The 18,461-nt window shown below is 43.3% G+C and overlaps 2 protein-coding genes across 11 annotated transcripts in view; one reads left to right on the top strand and one right to left on the bottom strand.

Moving 5' to 3' along the window:
- The window catches only part of RAD52 (RAD52 DNA repair protein), a 47,012-nt gene extending 31,120 nt beyond the window's left edge, over nucleotides 1-15,892 (bottom strand). For 2 of the 5 annotated variants that reach the window (XM_077827450.1, XM_077827442.1), the window contains exon 1: nucleotides 15,610-15,892. The gene's annotated coding sequence lies outside the window, so the exon portion shown is untranslated. The remainder of the gene's footprint in view (nucleotides 1-15,609) is intronic. The other 3 variants (XM_077827422.1, XM_077827466.1, XM_077827432.1) reach the window with 2 other exon arrangements.
- Nucleotides 15,893-15,994: 102 nt separating this feature from the next.
- ERC1 (ELKS/RAB6-interacting/CAST family member 1) overlaps nucleotides 15,995-18,461 on the top strand; it is a 545,338-nt gene continuing 542,871 nt past the window's right edge. For all 6 annotated transcript variants that reach the window (XM_077827362.1, XM_077827360.1, XM_077827359.1 and 3 more), the window contains exon 1: nucleotides 15,995-16,142. The gene's annotated coding sequence lies outside the window, so the exon portion shown is untranslated. The remainder of the gene's footprint in view (nucleotides 16,143-18,461) is intronic.

Raw genomic sequence — 18,461 nt, 5'->3', positions numbered from 1 at the left:
CCATGGAGCCTGCTCGGTGTGAGCAACTCAAACACCTTGCGCCTTCTCCTGCAGAATTTCCAGAGCTGAAGTAGGGTCCACCGTGCAGAACATAGCTATATTCTGCTATCAGCCCTGTTGCAAGCCATTGAAAGAAACAATTCACAGTTGCTGCTGGCAGTCACAGACCAGCTGCACTCTGTTGAGCGCCATTTCTGGCCCCATGAAACAAGCACTGACTGGTGGGACTGCATTGTTTTGCAGGTATGGGATGACGAATAGAGGCTGCAGAACTTTCGAATGCAGAAGGCCACCTTCCAGGAACTTTGTGCAGAGCTTTCCCCTGACCTGCAGTTCAGCAACACAAAAATGAGAGCTGCTCTGACAGTAGAGAGTTAGTGGTGATTGCGATTTGGATGCATGCAACGCCAGACAGTTACTGGTTAGTGGGGAATCAATTTGGAGTAGGTAAATTAACCATGGAAGCTACTGTGCTCCAAGCGTACAGGGCCATTAATCGACTTCTGCTATGAAGGGTAGTGAGTCTGGGAAATGTGCAGGACATAGTGGATGGTTTTGCTGCAATGGGGTTCCTTAACTGCGATGGGGTGATAGATGGCACATATATCACCATCTTGGCACTAGACCACCTTGCCAAGGAGTACATAAACCAAAAGGGATACTTTTCAAAGTGTTGCAAGCGCTGGTGGATCACAAGTGCTGTTTCACCAACGTCAGCGTAGGATGGTCGGGGAAGGTTCATGACGAGTGCATCTTTAGGAACTTGGGTCTGTTCAAAAAGCTGCAATCTGGGATTTTCTTTCCAGACCACAAAACGTACATTGAAGATGTTGAGAAGCCTATAGTTATCCTGGGGAGCCCAGCCTAGCCCTTGCTCCCATGGCTTATGAAGCCATGCACTGGCCATCTGGACAGTAGTAAGGAACGGTTGAACTATAGGCTCAGCAAATGCAGAATGGTGGTTGAATGTGCCTTTGGTCATTTAAAAGGGCGCTGGAGAAGTTTACTAACAAAGTTGGACCTTAGTGAAGACAACATCCCCATGGTTATAGCTGTCTGCTGTGTGCTCCATAATACCTATGGGGAAAAAGAGGGGGAAAATTTTCTGCAGGGATGGGCACTTGAGACAGATGGCATGGCAGCCATTTTTGAGCCGCCAGACACCAAGGCAATAAGAAGAGCCCAGCAAGGGGTGCTGCGAGGCTTTGAAAAGCTGTTTCAATAATGAGTCACAGTAATGTGAGCTGCTCGTCTACATTGTGCTTTCCCAAACCTTCACCTGGCTTGTATCACTGTCCCTGTAAAGCCAACCCCCTGCCCAAGCCCACTGCTTCTACTCAATAAAGAACATTTATTTCTCGAATCCATTTACTTTATTTAACAAACATAAGTAAAGAGGGAGAACAGAAAAAAAAGGTAACCTTGGGGAAAAAGGGTTGTAAAGTTGGAATGGGAGAAACATTTTCAGCTGTGTAATACAACACCACATTCCAGATCATCAAAGGTCTGTGAATGGGCACCTTCTGTGAGATCAGTCTCTTGAGGGTAAAAGAGGTGGAAAGGAAGGAGATGCTGCAAGACCCGGTCCTTATGCTGCTATGCTGTATACTGCAACGATGCCAGCAGAATTAATTCAGAAGTTGCGTGGGAAAGTGCCCTACCATGGTGGAAGAAATAAGACTGCCCTGCCCAGAAACCTTCTGCAAAGGATCGCAGAGTACCTCCATGAAAGTTTCCTAAAGATATCCATGGAGGATTCCTGGGCTATCCCAGTCCACATAAACAGTCTTTTCTGGGGGCCACCCTTTGCATAGCTGGAGCAGCCTCTTGTAAGCAGAGAGCATCACCACCTCGCTTTTTCTTCACAGTAAACATGCAATAGCATCAAATGTGTGGGCCTGCTAAAGTTTAACTGGACTTTGATTGTATACTCACCAGAGGTGCCTTCCCTGGCATCATGGTCAGCCACAGTGATGTCCTGCAACCCACAGGGCTTTAGGGTTAAAAATATTTCCTGGCTCTCGGGGAGAATGGATCCATCGCTCGCCTGTCTCCCATTTTCCTCCTCCTCCTCCACCATATAATCCTCCTTGTTGTCCCTAGACTCTTACACCTGTGAGGTGTTGTCATAAATATAAAGGGAAGGGTAAACCCCTTTAAAATCCCTCCTGGCCAGAGGAAAACTCCTCTCACCTGTAAAGGGTTAAGAAGCCAAAGGTAACCTCGCTGGCACCTGACCAAAATGACCAATGAGGAGACAAGATACTTTCAAAAGCTGGGAGGAGGGAGAGAAACAAAGGGTCTGTCTATATGCTGTTTTTGCCGGGGATAGACCAGGAATGGAGTCTTAGAACTTTTAGTAAGTAATCTAGCTAGGTATGTGTTAGATTATGATTTCTTTAAATGGCTGAGAAAAGAATTGTGCTGAATAGAATAACTATTTCTGTCTGTGTATCTTTTTTGTAACTTAAGGTTTTGCCTAGAGGGATTCTCTATGTTTTGAATCTAATTACCCTGTAAGGTATCTACCATCCTGATTTTACAGAGGGGATTTCTTTACTTTTATTTACTCCTATTTCTATTAAAAGTCTTCTTGTAAGAAAACTGAATGCTTTTTCATTGTTCTCAGATCCAAGGGTTTGGGTCTGTGGTCACCTATGCAAATAGGTGAGGCTCTTTATCCAACATTTCCCAGGAAAGGGGGGGTGCAAGTGTTGGGAGGATTGTTCATTGTTCTTAAGATCCAAGGGTCTGGGTCTGTAGTCACCTAGGCAAATTGGTGAGGCTTTTTACCAAACCTTGTCCAGGAAGTGGGGTGCAAGGTTTTGGGAAGTATTTGGGGGGAAAGACGTTTCCAAACAGCTCTTCCCCAGTAACCAGTATTTGTTTGGTGGTGGTAGTGGCCAATCCAAGGACAAAGAGTGGAATATTTTGTACCTTGGGGAAGTTCTGACCTAAGCTGGTAAAGATAAGCTTAGGAGGTTTTCATGCAGGTCCCCACATCTGTACCCTAGCGTTCCGAGTGGGGGAGGAACCTTGACAGGTGTCCACGTTGCTTGTGGGGGTGCTGAGAGAATCACATGCAGCTCACTGAAGAACTGGCATGTGTGGGGCTCAGCACCAGAACAACTGTTCGCCTCCTTTGCCTTCTGGTATGCTTGGCGAAGTTATTTTATTTTCACACAGCACTGCTGCGTGTCCCCCCCATTCCACGAGCGATCTTTGCACAGATGTTAGCTTTTCTTCTGATGGATCGGAGCTCTGCTTGCACAGACTCTTCTCCCCACACAGCAATGAGATCCACCACCTCCTGTGCAGAACAAGCAGAAGCACGTTTGGGGCGTGTAGTCTCTATGATCAGCTGTACTGAAGCTGGCATGCTCCCAATGCTGATCAAACAGGAAATGGAAAATCAAAAATTCCCAGGGTTTTAGCAGGGGAAGGGCTGTTTCCTGTGTACCTGGCTGCAGTGCAGCAGAATTGAAAATGATCTCCAGAGTGGTCACAGATGAGCTTTGTGGAACACCACCTGGAGGCCAATTAAGTTGAATTACACGACACTATATCTGAACTATCTCACAGCTGACCCATGAAAATTGAATTAAGGGCTACGCCTCTTGCAAAGGTGGACTACAGAAATCGACATTAGAGGCAATTTAGGTCAGAGTAAAAAGGACCCGGTAGTGTAGACACATACATTAACAGGTTGACTTAAGGCGGCTTCCTTCGACCTAATTTTTTAGCATATACCAGGCCTTAGTCTACTTTAGAGAGGATTAAGCTAAGCCACAAAAAAAAGCACTCTGAGGGCATGTCTACACAGAGCAGCAATCAGCACTACAGGAATGTGATTTCTAAAGCAGAATGTGTTGCGCACTAATTGGTCTGGGTGGGCTCTGCTGGTGCACACTAAAAGTCCCTTAGTGCACACTACTAGTCCGCTTTAGAAATCACATCCCCATAGTGTGCATTGCTGCACCACATAGACCAGCCCAAAGTCTTTGTTTCCAATTCTTTTGCCTTACTCATTGACTTCAACTGCTTTTCAAGCTCTTGACACATTTCAACCAAGAGATAGCCACATTTTTTTGTGGTGGGTGAAGTGACTCTTTCTATTCCAGCAGAATAGATACCAGTTTGCACTTCATATATGTAGTTCCCTTGGTCTTCACTCATAAACAGGATTATTACACATGGGCTACCTTGAATACATCATCAGCTATTCTTAGTAGCAGCAGTTCTTTCTTTAGGAGGTCTCTTCACTTGTTGGAACAGGTGTGGCTACCCTAAGAAGTCCCATTTACAATCACCTTTCTTTGTAAGACTATTTGAATATTCTATATTTTATCAGCTTCTATCTTGACTAGCCATCACATCAGTAATATTCAGCACTTAATCCGCTATTAAGAGTAACTCCCTTTTGTTTGCATTAGACTGAAAATATTAAGCTTATTTTATCCTTTTACAAAACCTAATGATTTTAAAAAATTCATTGAAATAGTTATTTTACTTCAACAGCTCCCTGCAGTCAGGATAGATAAAAATAAATCATTTTTAAAAGTCATTTTTATGTTTTAAAAGTAAACCTGGTTAAAATTAAATTTGACAACCTATGTTATGGCCTAAACTTATTATATTACAATAATTTAAATTAAATACAAAAAAAAGTACATATTTGGTGCAAAATTTTTAAAGAAAGTTAGACAACTGAATTGGTGGAAATCACTGGTTAAGCACCTGGAACATAAGTTTGTTGAGGTGCTAAACCAGCTTTTGACAGCAGTATCCTCTTGTGCAGATGTTGACAGAGTATCTTCTTTTCAATTTATTCTACTAGTTCAATTCTAAATTAAGAAACCAACTGAAACTTGAAAAGGCAGGAAAGCCTGTTTTCCTCTTCAAATTTATGAATATAAATTAAGTGCGAGAGGATGAGATCTACTAGTTCTAAAAATCTTGAAGAGCCATAGGCCATATCTACAGTTACAGCAGCACATAGGATACAGGCACTACACATGTAGCTACATGCTGCAGTGAAAGGCAAGCTGCATCCACACTTGTCAGTTGTGTGTAGCTACATGCTGCAGTGGGGAAAGGCTCTTGCAGGAGGGAACCGCTAGAGCCTTTCACTGCAGTCTCAGCCATTCCCTGCTCCTGGAGCCTTTCACTGTGGCGGGATACTACACTGCTAAAAATAAGTGTAGAGGTCAGAAGCACTACTTAGGTCTGTAGAGAACCTATATAGGGTATATACCTTGGGGGTTCAGGAGCATAGTGCATGCTAATCTACTTGCTCAAGCCATCCCTCCTCATCTACACTACTAATTATTCCTGTGGTAGCTGATCATAAAGTGTCTGTACTCTACCCACCACTATAAGTGTAGATGTAACTACAGTGACTAGAAATAATCAGTACATTTCACTGAGTACAGATAAAACTTCCTTTGCTCAATAAATCTGTTAGTTTTAAATGCAAAAGATGTTTTGATAAATTTTTTTCCTTATGTTTCTAGCACATTTCAGGCTGTTTTATTTAATTAAATAAATATATAAAATAAAATGCAATTTTTGTGCATTTCATTGAATTTCCACCCAAATATAAATGGACACAAAAAATTAATCATCTACTAAATAAATAAATCATTCACTATTTTCCAAAATAAAGGTAAAATTTAAGAATCTTCATAAATATATATATAAAGCTGTATAACTGCTTAAATAAGTTTAGAAATATACTGTATCCTGCAGGTTAGCAAAAGGAAGCACCAAATTTAGTGTAAAGATTATATTTAATTTAAATTAACATTTTAATGGCTACCAACATTTCTCTAGGAAAATAACTGAAGTTCAAATGCAAGCATGATTAAAACTGTTTATATCAAGGTTTCCTCTTGCTCACTTAAATAACAATTAAAATCACCAATTTAAATCATTTTGACTGAAATCAATCCATTCTGACCGAAGTACTGGAAATCCAATCTCAACAGCATCATGCTATTGCATATGAATCTGAGACCAGAAAACAAAGAGACAAAAATCTTGTTTCACTGCCCAAAATGAGAAATACAAAATGGTAAGAAATAAAACCTTTTTGATATACCTGAATGCAGTTTATTAACTCAGGTGAAGGTATTTAAAAAGATTATTCCCCATTTTGCCAATCTCCTTTAAACCTTCTCCCTTAATTACTGCCAATACTCATATAATACTTTGGAATTTTGTCTCTTCTTTTTATCACCCTAAGCTGCAACTGACCCAGAGGTCTGAGTTTCAGTCTTCATAAGGATTCCTGGCTTTATCAATTTTGCCTGCTGCCATACTGCTCCAGGCTGTGATGTAATCATATTTCATAAATGATTCAGGGCTGTGAAACCTTTCGAACGCCTAAGTACTACACTCTTCCTACTGTGTTAGCACTGAACAAATAGCCAGCATGGTATTCTATGCTGTTGGATGTGCAGGCTTTTGGCTGAGACAGAAAACAGATACAAAAGGACAGGGTGGATTTGATTTTGCACGCATACCTGTCTTACCCACAGGTAGAGGAACTTCATTACAATATTCCCAAACTGGGTCTCTTTTACAGCCTGAGGTTGTTATAGGTTTTCCCTTCTAGTGAGAGAATGGTATGGTAGATCTCAAATCAATGAAGGCTACACTCAGAAAGACCCCAAGACTTCTGGAATATGCTGCTCAAACAGTTTCACTTTTGTTTCTACTGCCTGTCCCTCCCTTCTCACATTTCTCTCCAGACTTCTTCTCCTTGTCCAAATCTATTCCGCCCCCAACAATCTTCTATTCATTGAACTTTTTGAAACTTTGCACTTTTAGAAAGAGGTAAGGGATTGACTCAGTGTACACAAATTTGCAGAGGGACAACAAGTTGAGGTCTGTTATTTCTCACCTCTACATATTATTTATTTAAAACCATTTTTGCTCTTAACAAGTATGTTATCTCTGGAGACCCAAATCCACAGTTTGAGAACTGCAAAACTAAGCATTTCTGATGATATCTTCTAGACTGAGCACTGAGTCCCACTGGGTAGATAAAAAGATTAACCTAAATAATCTATACAGAAGCCCGTGGAACTCCTTAAGATTGGGTCCCTAAAACATGAACTATTGGAACTCATTTGCAAAACTTTTCTTAAACATTACATGAATATATTGTCTCATACTATAGAATTAGAATTTATAATCCCTATTCCATGATATCTTTGAGCTATAATGTATTTTAATTAAAATGATCTTTAGATAGGTGTTTTTCCTCAAAAAGCATTTTATAAAAAAAAAAAAGATTTAAATTAAAAAACTGATTTTCAAAAATCATTGACTTTTATCCACCCTGCAAAATGATAGCATGGAAGAACTGGAGAGATACATATGTAAGCTCCTGGGGGCAGGGACCATCTCTTCATTATTCTGTGTTTGTACAGTACCAAACACAGTGGGGCCCTTATCTATCACTGAGGCTCCTAAATAGTACAACATACAAATAATAGACATTACAGGGAGCTCCTCAGTCATTCATGGTTAAAAAGGAACTATCTGAAATGTTTAAAAAAGCTCATTGTGTTTAACAGCCATTAGGAGCCTGGCTCACTCTGTGCTCTACTTCTGCCATGTGAGGGTCCAACATTCTTCAGATGCTGAGGGAGTTCTGTTGGACTCACAGCAAGGCGCTAAAACCTAAGAGTGAGAATTAAGACAGACTATATTCAGAGAAGGGGCATTAGCTGTGGGTTCTTGAGCAAATACCAAATTGGGTAATTACACTGGGTCTATCTTAAATTCCACTTGCTGTTTTGGTTGGATACAGTTATTCTTCACTTCCCGTCCAAAACCAATGTATAGTTTTGATATACAATTTTAACAACTGCCATATTTCAATCCAGAGCAGAACACATTTCTGTAATAGATGAAGAGATTTTTCTATTTATAATATACGGTTTTCGAAAAGTCATTTTGAGATCTATTTGGTCGGAAGGGGAGATTACATATACTGTATACCTAAAAGGTCATCATCATGATATCAAACTCCTATGACGTTAATAGGCTTTTCTTTTATTTAAGCAGAATACCTTGTTACAACAGCAGGAGAGCATTTAACAAATCATGCTGGTCAGCAGCAGCAGGAGTAAAAGTTTGAACAGTAACAGGTATTTCATGTTCATGATCTAGGCAAACAAAAGGATATACAATAGTTGCAAAGCCCCTAGATAGGCATGTTTTTACTGTTGAGGTGAATGTAGCATGTGTAAACAACTTAAACCTCTTGCTAGTTTGCCCAGAGTTTCCACAAATAGTAAGTGAAGACACTTTTTAGCAAAATGATTTTTTTAAATTGAAAGCAGTATTATGTCCTTTGACCTTCTATATGACATATAACAGTGTAGGTAGTCTGAATTGCAAGGAAAGATACACCATAAAAACAAGTTCTGAGTAGGTTATGGGAGTCAGATCTTGCGTAGAATGAGAGGAAACTCAAAGTCCCATTCAAAAAGGTTAAATTATTCAATCACCGACAGTTAACAAACTGATCCAAATTCCAGCAGCCAAAAATCCTGACTATGCTACCAGTGCACATATATAATCTGGTTTGTATCCAAATGTAATTCTGACACTATCTTAGAAGCAGGTGCCAAAATCTTATAAGTGTGAAAGATGGTGTTGGTTTAGTCCACGGGTTGGCATCCTTTTTCAGAAGTGGTGTGCCGAGTCTTCATTTTTTCACTCTAATTTAAGGTTTCGCATGCCACTAATACATTTTAATGTTTTTAGAAGGTCTCTTTCTATAGGTCAATAATATATAACTAAACTATTGTTGTATGTAAAGTAAATAAGGTTTTTAAAATGTTTAAGAAGCTTCATTTAAAATTAAATTAAAATGCAGAGCCCCCAGACCAGTGGGCAGGACCCAGGCAGTGTGAGTGCCACTGAAAATCAGCTCGCGTGCAATAGATTGCCTACCCCTGGTTTAGTCTCTAACTCTGTTCTCATAGACAGCTCGCTTCCTCTCTGTGAGCCACATCCCAATTCCTGTGGACACAGTAATCTGGTTTGGAAAACCAGTTTCACTACTGCAGCAGAGTGTTTTCTGAACCCAATGGAGTGCAATACAGATGAAGTTCCACATTTTAGCACAGTTAGCTCAGAAGCATTTGAGAGTAACAAGTCTATACTTTTGAAATAGCTGCTCTCTAACGTTTTTCAAAGAGAGGGAAGTTTTATGAAAATGGGATCTATTAGAGACTCCTGGGGGTGCTGCAGTACCCCCTGGCTTGAAGTGGTTTCCATCATATACAGGGTTTAGAGTTTGGTTCAATGGCTCTCAGCACCCCCACTATACAAATTGTTTCAGCACCATTATCTATTAATATCCCATCTGAAAATCAAATTTATTAGATGGGTGAAACAAGGCTTCCACTCCCAACGCAATTACAGGCCTCAATAGGATTTTTTCCAAAGTATCTTAGTCAGCTGAAACATTTTGAGAATTAGACACTGACAGCAATCATTGCAGTACACAAAGGTCTCTAATGTATGACACTGTGTGGGGGCAGGTACGTTGCCTAACTCACTTGAGTAGCGTTCAGAAAGCTGCTTTTTCCAGCGGTCACATCAACCATGTGAATCTAACCTACATGCCTATGCCTGTTTATTGTATTCCTCGACCTGATATCTGGACATCTAGGATCTACCAGTTGTCTCCTTTTGAGAATATAATTTCTATTATTTACAAGTAATTCTCTTCAAATTTGCCCTGTAATGGTCCCAGGCAGTTCTTTTATCCTGACCTGAGCCGGCATGAAATTCCACAACCAAGTAACCCATCTAGGTTCTTCTATAGTGCCTATTACTGTAGTACCTTAACACCCCATAAGCTTTTTAAAAATAAAATTCCCCTTCTTTATTCAATGTGTCAGTAATCTGCTTGTAAGTTGTTGTTTTTAAAAATAAAGTGATTGTTTTGAGAAGGCCAAATCAAAGAAATTAATTTTGAAAAGAGTTCTGAAAGTGGTGAGGTGAACATGGTTATTCTTATCTCTTGTGGTAATGAGTTCCACAGTTTTTAATCCAGCTGTTGAGAAAGTTCTCTCTGTGGTTCACAAGTTTCCCTGTAATGGTTATCAATTTCACTGTTCCAACTGAACACAGCTGTTGTGGGAAGTGATAGTCCAAGGGCCACACATTCACTATATATACACATGGCCTAAAACAAATTTTCATGCAATTTGTATTTCACAATACTCTATTTTCTTCCTCCCCAGCATGCTACCCATACTTTCTTCAGTATGCGATAAAAAGTTTCCTTCAGAGTGAGGCTATGGTTTGCTGAGTGAAAATCTCTTACATTCTTTCAATAACAATCATTCCATAGATCCCACCCAGAGCAAGCTAGTCAAATATGTGAGCTCAAAGAGGTACTTAGTTGGCTGGTACTGGAGACAATTCAGTGCATTCTGTTCTAAAATTCCTATTTAACCCACTTTTCTTATTTTTAGATAATCTACAATTATATAGGGTATTTCCTTCTACAGTATTTCCTTCCCACAGCATTTTACAGATAAACCAATATATAGAGAGATAACAGAGATAGCTGCATTTCAGTGGTGGATAGAGCAATCTCTGAAGTGGAACATTGCACGTGTTTTTAACAGGGCACAAAAATACTGCATAACCGTTTAGGACAAACTGGGAATGACAGTATTGAACTGAAATTGCAGTGGAATTTAGATCGTGTATGTAAACTTTATAGGGGATTTTTTTTTATTACATGGTTTACCTGACACAAGTAACCTTTCAATTTGGTCACATCATCACAGTTTAAGTTTCACATTTGTAAAATGATGTAGAAGAAAATGACTTGTCCTGGAGAGCAGACCGTTATTGCGCACACACTCGGTGTTTAAACATCTCATGAAAAATCTCAGAATAACTTTAATTTACATACCTCCTTTCTTTCAGAAGAATACCAAAGTGCTTTATAAACGCAGACTGAGATACCAGTTTTACACAAACCAATTCAGTCACCTCTAGAGTGAAAAACATAGCTGTGTAACAGAACATAGCAACACTGGATGATTGTTTGGGACTGGCAGTGAAGAATACAATATTCATGTGTAAGTGTCGTGGCAATTTAGTTTGGTAGAATTTAAATACCAGAATGGAAATTAATCCAGAAGTGCATCTGACATCCCTGCTTTCATAATATTAAAAGTAATATGAGGTCATTCAAGCCACAGGGACTTAAAAATGTAGTTGTTATATCAGGTACAAAGATAACATTTCAAGCAGCAGGACAGTAAACCCTAAATGAAACTGGGGTAATAGTTCAGTAGTGACTACGCATCTCACTCTTTTGAGACTTAAATGTGCTTCTGTTCCACTCTAGCTTGTTGTTGTCTTTCTTTTCTGAAAATTATTTAAGTTAACAAATGTAGTCTTTAAACTTGAGGCTGTTAAAATACTTTAGTCCTGTACAAGACAGAGTACCCATTTCCTTCAGATTACTTTTCTCCCTGGGTTCCTGCTGACATGTATGGAAGCACATGTTGCAGGCTGTCATTCATGCACTGCTTTTCCTATTTTCTACAAGAGGAGAAGAGGCATGCTGTCTCAGGGTAAGTCTACACTTAAAACACTGCTTTGGCGCAACTGCCACTGCTATAGCACTTTAACAGAGACACTGTAAGTCGCTGGAAGAAAGCTCTTCCATCAGCTTAATTAATCCACCTCCTTAAGAGGCGGTAGTTATGTTGGCGGGAAAAGCGCTGTCTACACGGGGGGGGGGGGGGGGGGGGATACGTGTTAGGTCAGTACAATGACAGCACTCAGGAGTATGGCTTTTTCATACCCCTGAGCGATGCAGTTATACCAATTGACAGGTTGCAGAGTAGCAGCCGTGTTAGTCTGTAGTCACAAAAAGAAAAGGAGTACTTGTGGCACCTTAGAGACTAACCAATTTATTTGAGCATAAGCTTTTGTGAGCTACAGCTCACTTCATCGGATGCATTCAGTGGATAATACAGTGGGGAGATTTATATACACACAGAACATGAAAAAACGGGTGTTATCATACACAATGTAAGGAGAGTAGCGGATAGAATACCCCAGGTCGGGGTTCCAGGGGTGTGTCTGTGCGGATTTGTTCTTGTGCTTTTTCAGGGAGTTTCTTGAGCAAATGGTGTAGTTCCTTTTGGTAACCCTCAGTGGGATCAGAGGGTAATGACTTGTAGAAAGTGGTGTTGGAGAGCTGCCTAGCAGCCTCTTGTTCATATTCTGACCTATTCATGATGACGACAGCACCTCCTTTGTCAGCCTTTTTGATTATGATGTCAGAGTTGTTTCTGAGGCTGTGGATGGCATTATGTTCTGCACGGCTGAGGTTATGGGGCAAGTGATGCTGCTTTTCCACAATTTCAGCCCGTGCACATTGGTGGAAGCACTCTATGTAGAACTCTGTTGTTTCGACCTTCAGGAGGAGTCCACCCAGAATCCTTCTTTTTGTAGTCTTGGTAGGAAGGTCTCTGTGGGTTAGTACGTTGTTCAGAGGTGTGTTGGAAATATTCTTTGAGTCGGACTCGTTGAAAATAGGATTCTAGGTCACCACAGAACTGTATCATGTTCGTGGAGGCGGAGGGGCAGCAGGAGAGGCCCTGAGATAGCCCAGCAGAAGAATCTGTCCTAAGAGTATAGTTGGATAGATTAACAATATTGCTGGGCGGGTTAAGGGAACCACTGTTGTGGCCCTTGTGGCATGTAATAGAGAGTTTAGTGTCCTTTTTCTTTTGTAGAGAAGCAAAGTGTGTGTTGTAAATGGCTTGTCTAGTTTTTGTAAAGTCCAGCCACGAGGAAGTTTGTGTGGAAGGTTGGTATTTTATCGCTTCCTCAGCTCTTGTCCCCTAATGCCCCTACTCTACTTGCGCTACAGTGATAACATCTACATCATCTGGATCCATGGAAAAGAAGCCCTTGAGGAATTCCACCAGGATTTCAACAATTTCCATCCCACCATCAACCTCAGCCTGGACCAGTCCACACAAGAGATCCACTTCCTGGACACTATGGTGCTAATAAGCGATGGTCACATAAACACCACCGTATACCGGAAACCTACTGACCGCTATTCCTACCTACATGCCTCCAGCTTTCATCCAGACCACACCACACCACATGATCCATTGTCTACAGCCAAGCTCCACGATACAACCGCATTTGCTCCAACCCCTCAGACAGACACAAACACCTACAAGATCTCTATCAAGCATTCTTACAACTACAATACCCACCTGCAGAAGTGAAGAAACAGATTGACAGAGCCAGAAGAGTACCCAGAAGTCACCTACTATAGGACAGGCCCAACAAAGAAAATAACAGAACGCCACTAGCTGTCACCTTCAGCCCCCAACTAAAACCTCTCCAACGCATCATCGAGGATCTACAACCTATCCTGAAGGACGACCCATCACTCTCACAGATCTTGGGAGACAGGCCAGTCCTTGCTTAAAGACAGCCCCCAAACCTGAAGCAAATACTCACCAGCAACCACACACCACATAACAGAACCACTAACCCAGGAACCTATCCTTCGAATAAAGCCCGTTGCCAACTGTGTCCACATATCTATTCAGGGCACACCATCATAGGGCCTAATCACATCAGCCACACTATCAGAGGCTTGTTCACCTGCACATCTGCCAATGTGATATGTGCCAGCAATGCCCCTCTGCCATGTACATTGGTCAAACTGGACAGTCTCTATGTAAAAGAATAAATGGACACAAATCAGACGTCAAGAATTATAACATTCACAAACCAGTCGGAGAACACTTCAATCTCTTTAGTCACTCGATTACAGACCTAAAAGTGCCAATTCTTCAACAAAAAAAACTTCAAAAACAGATTCCAACGAGAGACTGCTGACTGGAATTAATTTGCAAACTGGATATAATTAACTTAGGCTTGAATAGAGACTGGGAGTGGAGGAGTCATTACACAAAGTAAACTATTTCCCCATGGTTATTCCCCCCCTCCATGGTTCCTCAGACATTCTTGTCAACTGCTGGAAATGGTCCACCTTGATTATCACTACAAAAGGTTCTCCCCACCCCCCTCCCGTTGGTAATAGCTCACCTTAAGTGACAGGTTTCAGAGTAACAGCCGTGTTAGTCTGTATTCGCAAAAAGAAAAGGAGTCCTTGTGGCACCTTAGAGACTAACCAATTTATTTGAGCATGAGCTTTCGTGAGCTACAGCTCACTTCATCAGATGCATACCGTGGAAACTGCAGCAGACTTTATATATACACAGAGAATATGAAACAATACCTCCTCCCACCCCACTGTCCTGCTGGTAATAGTTTATCTAAAGTAATCGTCAGGTTAGGCCATTTCCAGCACAAATCCAGGTTTTCTCACCCTCCACCCCCCCACACAAATTCACTCTCCTGCTGGTGATAGCCCATCCAAAGTGACAACTCTTTACACAATGTGCATGATAATGAAGTTAGTCCATTTCCTGCACAAATCCAGGTTCTCTCACTCCCTCACCCCCCTCCAAAAACCCACCCCCATACACACACAGACTCACTCTCCTGCTGGTAATAGCTCATCCAAACTGACCACTCTCCACTCTCATTACAGTGTGTATGGTAACACCCATTGTTTCATGTTCTCTATGTATATAAATCTCCCCACTGTATTTTCCACTGAATGCATCCGATGAAGTGAGCTGTAGCTCACGAAAGCTTACGCTCAAATAAATTGGTTAGTCTCTAAGGTGCCACAAGTACTCCTTTTCTTTTTGCGAATACAGACTAACACAGCTGTTACTCTGAAACCTATGATCACAAAAACACCAACCAATGCAGAGGTCTAGATCAGCCCATAGAGCCTGTAACAGTATCTCTGAAAGGTGTGAATTGCTCTATACCGCTCAGATGTTCAGGGATAGTAATTTAAATGCCCATAGTGTCAGTCATTTCATCCGCCTTGTAAGAAAGGAGCAGGAGGATCCTATATCTACACCAGCTACCGCAACACCCCACGTCGGGGTCACGAGGGGACTGGCCTTGGGAGACGCCCCCGCTCCTTCTGCTGTCCCAGTCGAGGATCACGTTGATCTGAACGACCTCAGGCGAAGGCGTCTCATGTTGACAGCTCGTCGGGGGACGACGACGGCGCTTAACCCTGTGGGCTGAGACACCGCCCCCCCATCACCACGCCCCCGCCCTTCCCCTCCAACTCCTCCCGAGCCTCTGCTCCCCCGCCTCTCCCATCCCGTGCGGGCGGGGAGGTGTCTCGTGGCCGCCCCCCGCCCCGGAGCGCGCGGAAAGTCGTTGCCGTGCCCGATGCGACATTAGCGCCGTTTCACCAACGAGGCCCCGCGTGCTCAGCCGAGAGCCGGCTTTGGAGTGGGGGCGGCGGCGGCGGCGTCCGCATCCCCCCGGCGCGATGCGGCAGGGCGCTGCCCCAGAGGGTCTACCAGCCAGTCACCGGGGAGTGGGGGCGGGAACGGCGCTTGTGCACCCACCGGGAGGCCACCTGAAGGGCAGGCACGACACGACACGACACGACACGACCTCCCGCGCGGCTGGTCCCCCCAATACCTGTGCGGGGGGGCGGGGGGCGGGACTCCGCTCCTTCCTGCAGCAGCGCCTCTACCTTATGGACAACGTAGTGACGGCAAGCAGACAAAGACAAACTTCCCGCCCACACCAGAGGCGCCAGGGACGACGCTGAGCTCGTGACGGCGTTTTTGCAGCCACTTCGGCGCGCGCGCGCGAAGGGTCCAGGAGCAGCGGCCCCAGGGCGCAGCAGCTTCCTCGTCTCCCCAGCTCGCGCGGCGCCGGCAGCGCTCCAGCGGGAGAGGCCCGCGCAGGGGCAGAGCTTCGGCGCACAGCGTAGGGGGCGGGAGCTTGGCGTGTCGCGCGGCAGTGGCGGCGGCGGCAGGAGGGCGGGGTTCGCAGGCTCGCGCCGGAGGCGGGACCGAGTGTCTCGAGCCGGGGCCGCGGGAGGGAGCCGAGCGTGAGGGAGAAGCGGGCGGGGAGGAGCCGAGTTTCAGTCTGGCTGGTGTCGCGGCCCCCTCGCTCCCCCTCCGTGGCTGACAGGCGGCAGCCGGAGCCCCCCGGGCGGGCAGCAGGTGAGAGAGGGGCCCCCGCGACCCGAGGGGAGCCTGGGCCAGGGCCTGCGGGGACCGGGAGCCGCCGGCTGCGGCTGAGGGGTAGGATGCGGCCGGGGATGCGAGGCTGAAGCTGAGGGGCGGCCTGGTACTGTAGGATCCGCCGCCAGCTCAGGTGGGTCTCGCCCCTGCAGTGGCCGAGACCCCTCCCTTTCCAGCCCCGCGCGCTCGGGCGGCCTGTCTGCAGGCTAGGAGAGCCGGGGGCGCTCGGGTGGGGCCGGCAGGGAGCGGACTCTGCCTGGCCCCTTCTCTTCCTTGGTGCCGGGGGAGGCGCGGGGCCTGGGGCAGCCCTGCCGGCGCCTCGCACCCCCTGTAGCTCCTCGCACCCGTGTCTGGCTAGGGCGTTGTGTTTCTTCTGCCCTCGGGCACCTCTTCCCCCTGCGGGACAGCCCGGAGAAAGGAAACGGCAGGGATCGCATCGTAGCAACCTGCCTCTATTTCCTCCTGACGGAGACACAAGGGGGGTCTGTGTCTTCTCTGGTGACATTGCTCAGGGCTTGTGGGTGTAATAAATATATCTTGACTCTTTGATTTTTGTGACCATCACAGTAGCCCCCCCCCTCCGAATTTTGTATTCCAGTTAACCAACCCCAGTATTTGGATCTGCATTTACTGTAAAAAAAAAATATTATATATTATTATCTATTATATATCAGAGGGATAGCCCTTTTAGTCTGTATCCACAAAAACAGCAAGGAGTCCCTTGGAACCTCTAACGACTAACAGATTTATTTGGGTGTAAGCTTTTGTGGGTAAAAAACCTACTTTGGATGCATGGAGTGAAAATTTCAGGTACAGGCATAAATATATATTGGTACATGAAGAGAATGGAGTTACCTTACAAGTGGATTAGCAGTGTTGAAGGTCAATTCAGTCAGGGTAGATGTGATCCAATCCCAATAATTGATGTGGAGGTGTCAATACCAAGAGAGGGAAAATTGCTTTTATAGTGAGCCAGCCAATCCCAGTCCCTATTCAAACCCAAATTGATGGTGTTAAATTTGCAAATTAATTGTAGCTCTGCAGTTTCTCTTTGATGTCTGTGTTTGAAGTTTTTTTGTTGAAGAATGGCTACTTTTAAATGTGTTACTGAATGTCATGTTATATATGGTATGAATGTCAGATATGTTGTTTGGCTTGAGGTATTTTTATCCAAATGCTGCAGAATCTAAAGTGTCATTACAAACTAATGAGTTTTTAATCTGTGGTGGCTGTAAATTAACCTTCCAAATGAAAAGTGAGTGTAAACTGATATAGAGTGCTATGTTCCTGGGTCTGCAGACATCTTGAAACAATAGCTCTGGGAAAATGTGAATTTGCCTGCTCCCCATATCACTCTAACTAGGGTATTAAATCTAAAGCCTAATTATGAAACTACATGTTGTCATCAGCAAATTTTATCATGGATCATTTAATCATAGCCAATGGGGAATGGTGTGGGAGTAAAGCTGATGGTGTTAGGGAAAATTTGGGAGTGGCTTTAAGATAGCGTGTGTAGAGATAGAAAAAGAAAGCAGAGAGACCCACAAAAGACAAAGTGGTAGAGAAACAAAGTAAGGAGGATGGTGAAATAAGAGAAGAAGGAGACGTACCAGTGCTGGTAAAGGTAAGAATATGTTTGTCATATTCTGTCCTTGATTATTTTGCAGACCTCCCTTCGACGTCTGTGGTTGAATAATGGAAATGCATAGTTGTACACTTGTGCCCTGGCCAGCTCCAAAGAATGAATTTGACACCCCATAATGGTATTATCGCTTTGTCATTTAGCTCAGTACTGACTAGAGTTAGATGAGTCTGTGGTTTAAAAAACCAAACAAACTAGCACCTTGACTATACTAATATGGCTAGGGCAGTAGTATAATAGTGAACATTATAAATAAATGTAAATATATTGCAGTGAACATGGCCATTGGTGGCTAATCTATGATCACTTGTAGTGAGGGAGGTATTTGAAACTCAGCACACTGATAGTAATGGCACAGCCCAAAATCTTGGGATAGAGCATAGTTCTTGAATGCTACCAGAGTGGATAAAAATCAATGAATTAAAAAAAAAAATCAGATTTTATTTAAATCAGATTTTTTGATAAAAAGTTTTTTCCTCAAAAAGCATATCTTAAAGATAGATACATTATAGCTCAAAGATATCTCATCATGGAATAGGGATTATAAATTCTAATTCTATAGTATGAGACAATATATTCATGGAATCTTTAAGAAAAGATATGTAAATGAGTTCCAATAGCTCATGGATTAGGGACCCAATCTTATGGGGTTCCAG

This window comes from Eretmochelys imbricata, chromosome 1 (genome assembly GCF_965152235.1).
Source record: "Eretmochelys imbricata isolate rEreImb1 chromosome 1, rEreImb1.hap1, whole genome shotgun sequence".
Classification (NCBI taxonomy): Eukaryota; Metazoa; Chordata; order Testudines; family Cheloniidae; genus Eretmochelys; species Eretmochelys imbricata.
This window is presented reverse-complemented; position numbering and strand designations above follow the sequence as displayed.